At 33.1% G+C, this 3,984-nt stretch overlaps 1 long non-coding RNA gene across 1 annotated transcript; it reads left to right on the top strand.

Annotated features, from left to right (window-relative positions):
- Positions 1–1,624, top strand: LOC114725905 (uncharacterized). Its single transcript, XR_003738453.1, has 3 exons — positions 1–81; positions 1,112–1,192; positions 1,534–1,624. It is a non-coding gene; the product is annotated as an uncharacterized LOC114725905 (long non-coding RNA).
- The last annotated feature ends 2,360 nt before the right edge of the window (positions 1,625–3,984 follow it).

The raw sequence follows: 3,984 nt of genomic DNA, 5'->3' as shown, positions 1-3,984 counted from the left end.
GTGCACTAAGGGAAGAACGAGGAAGAAGAGGAGGTGATTGAAGGAGAAGATCGGTTCGTTCAAAGGAGGAAATCAAGCAAGGTAAGCCTTGTGAACATTCTCCTACTCTTCTTTCTCTCAACTGTTGCAACGTTAGAAGAGGAAATGGCAATTTAAAACTCTCGGTTATGGAGGAAAAATCAGTATCTAAATGTAACAAAAGTAGTAAAGTGTTGATAGAGGCTTGATCAAGTAAGTTATGGGGTTGTATATGTTGTTGATTTGCTTTTGGAATGTTTGAACCGAGCCCCTGTTCTGCTTTTCTGGTGTGAGCGTTAGGTTTTATGAAAGAGAAGATGAGGTTGTGATATACATATACATATATATATATATATGCGCAATGGCATGATGTTTACTCTTTCTTTTTTTGAGATTTCGGTGACTGGTTTGGGAATACACTTGGTATCCGGAAAAATTTTCAGATTTGCTGTTCAATGTAGCGTGATATGTAGGAGAGGAAGAGAGATGATTAAAGCCCAAAGTGAAGACATAAAGGAATATTTTGGAAGTGTGTGTCTGTATGAATATGTCGTGGTTGAAAGTGAAATTGTCATGTAAGAAAAGTGGGCCCGTTGGATTTAGTGGAAAGGGAGATGGTCAAAGAGTTGTGGATAGATTTATATATGTGTGTGGCTGGTTATGCGTGTGAGAATCTGAAATTTTTGAAGCTAGAAATTGATGAAAATTTTGTGGATATGCTAGGAAAGGTTAGCATTGAGTTAATGCTTTAAATATTTATAATTCTGGAAAATTCTATAGATTAGGAAGAGTTGTTGAAATTAATTGAGTACTCATTCTTTAATACATTTTAATGTTGAATATTGATTTGGGAAGGCAAAATCCAAATTTGGGACATTAAAGTAGTGGGTAGAATGATGTTTATGAAGCTGGAATTTCAAGAAAGTATGGGTGAAGTGTTGTTACTGTTATAAATATTAAGTAGGATCCTGAAAATATTCCAGGGTACATATTCATTTTTGAAAGAATTGGAATAAATAATCTACTTTACATATACTTATATATATATGTATATATATATATATTAATCTACCACTCCCTATATAATTTATAGGATTTGATATTTGTTCAAGTCCATTAAGAAGGGAGCCAAGGAAGAAGCAAGGAGAAGTTAGTACAGAAGAAAAAGCAAAAGGTAGTAACTCTTTTCCTTTAATGTGATTGTATATGGATTGCTACATGCTTGGATGTGCCTTTATGCTGATTATGCATGAGAACATGTAAGTTTCCTTTGCATAATAATATTTGTCATGACAATATGCGCTGGTTTCCATTTATTTTGGAATGTGGGCGCGATAGATAGCGATTAGCTATATGGGTGTATGGTGTATATGCATCATTGATTATACTTGGATGCAAGGTGTTGTTTTCTTTGGCCTGTGTAGCATGTTGTTTGTGATCTTGTATGATTACGTGAGGGAAATTTGTTACTACTGGGATTCTTTAGAATCTCACCCCTTCTTCCATGTAATACAGCAAGAGCAAGTACTCCTAAGGGCAAGGGAGTAGTGATTGGTGGAGTTTAAAGGTGCAGGAAGCTGGCGATCATTTGTACATATATATTTTGCTTAAAATGCACCTTATTTTGGAGTAAAGATATATATTGTATATCCATTTTGGTATGTAAATATTCCTCCATAAGGAGATGACTAAGGGCAGATAGATCATAATGACTGCTATTGAAGGAAATGATCAAAATTTTTTTTTGATATAATTATTATTTGGCCTAAAATTATGTGTATCTAATTACGTATCTCGTCGTGTGAGCCAATGGCCAGGGTGTCAAATGTTAAACTCTATTGGATATAGTTGACTTAATTCAGGATTCGAAGGGCCGGATGGAAATAAAAATATATATAATTCCCAGGATGAAACCTAGCTTTTAATGGATCATGATTAAATAGAATAATTCTACTAGTATATAAGGGATAGGTATTACACTTCCAAATTTACTTGCAATAAGACTGGTAAAACTACCAAGTCTTCACACTATCTATCATGGAATTGATTTCCAAACTGTGAAAATCCGTATTATGCAAGATTGTAGCAATATCCATTCAGCTAATGTCAGCTCCTTGAGAGTAAGTATTCACATATACGTAGTTAATCGAAATCACTAACTGCTATATATGATTTCTTCTCATTCTAATAATAATGAAATTGTGGTTTTGCTTGTGCAGTATATAATTATGTCAAAGATGAACTTTGTAGATGACCATGACTTCTACTCCACATGCGATATTATTTGCAGCTGGGCTTATGAGGTTAGCGCTAGACTTCTACTAATTTTTCTGGTCAAAAAGACTTCTACTAATTTTGGTAGAAATTCAGTAGTTCTCCTACTTTTGTTATTTTGTGGGCTAAGATCAGTATTTTTCTTGATGACTTCAACTCGTTAATTTCTTTATTATCATTGCTTAGAGAAAAGAAGAATCAAAGGAAGCTCGTGAGAGAGACGATACAATATGAGAACAGAGCAATAGTACTCAAGACCAAGCTGATGTACATACATTATACTTTTCTATAATCAACAAACTTTAAAGAAGCCTACAAATTTATTTCTCACTTGGCCCAAATTTTAGCAGGCTGTTAATAAATCTAGAACGGTTTTTTCTTCTTTGTGGGCCAGGATATACAAAGGTTATTGGACACTTAAACTTAATTTATCTCTCTTTATATTTTTTTTGTGATTGATTGTTTAGAGTGAAGAGGCATCCAAGGAGGCTGTTGAAAAAGAATCCGCAATACCAAAGCAGAAAAATAGTTCCCCAAATTTGACAGAGGTACAAACTTATGCTTCACAATAATGACTCAGGCTCATTAACGAAGAAAAGGTTTCTCTCTCAATAAATGTATGATTTGCTTCTTTATGAACTGAACTTTTCTAGCAACTCAGTTTTCAACACAAATTATTTTCTAATACAGTAGCAACAACTTCGTCATCTGATTCAGTTATTGTGGGACTCGTTCCTTAACAAATGCTTTCACTTGTATTTTCATCGATCATCTTTCAGTTATGTAGCAATGCGGAAGTGGAAAGAACTTAATAGTAATGATTTTGTTTTCAATTTATAGAAGAGTTTGTACGAGTAGCTGATGCACATCTAGGAATCAAAGCTGACTCTAACAGTAAGCTAATGTGTATATTCTATTATTGTTCAGATTGAAGAAGAGGGATCACAAGATGTTGGAAATGACTCAGCAATGCCCCAACAGAGCAATGGTTCTCCAAATTTTGAAAATGTACGTGTTTATACTTTCCTTTGACTAAGAATACTTAAACTCACTAATGAATTCTCTCTTACCTCATTTTCTTATCCATTTATTCCATTATATAAAGATATTTCTTTCTTGTTGTGTGATGAGATTTAATTTATTATAGTTATTAATAACATCAAAGCTCAGTTTATCTTCTTTTTATTATACAATTTTTTTATGTTTAGAGCAAGGAATTATCAGAAGAGATTGCTAAAAGAGGCACCACAAATTCGTCAAATTTTATAAAAATGTGTACGTTATGCTTTTCTATGACAATAGTGACCCACAGAGCAACAAACAATTTCCCTTTTAATTAATATAGGATATGCTTCTTAATTATTTTAACCCGTTTAGAAACTGATATATTCGTAATTTGTGGGCTATGTAGAGTGCCAATACATCAGGAAATGAAATTGTTGAAGAAAAGCCCTCTACAAACTCTATCATCTAACTCAGATATGGTAAGGGTTATTTCTCAATTAATGCTTTCACCTATATATATATATGTGTGTGTATGTATGTATGTATATTCAGTCCTTTTTTTTTTTTTTCAAGTTATATGTGCAGCAAGGTGGAAATGTCTCATAATAGTAATAATTTTTTATTTTCATTGAGCACTTTCCTCAATTAATAAAAAGCTTTCTGCTTGGTTAATTGAACTTCTTTAAC

Source organism: Neltuma alba, unplaced genomic scaffold (genome assembly GCF_004799145.2).
Source record: "Neltuma alba isolate B1F8T4 unplaced genomic scaffold, ASM479914v2 tig00012299_pilon, whole genome shotgun sequence".
Lineage (NCBI taxonomy): Eukaryota > Viridiplantae > Streptophyta > Magnoliopsida > Fabales > Fabaceae > Neltuma > Neltuma alba.
Note: the sequence above shows the minus strand (reverse complement) of the source record. Positions and strands in the feature narration are given on the sequence as shown.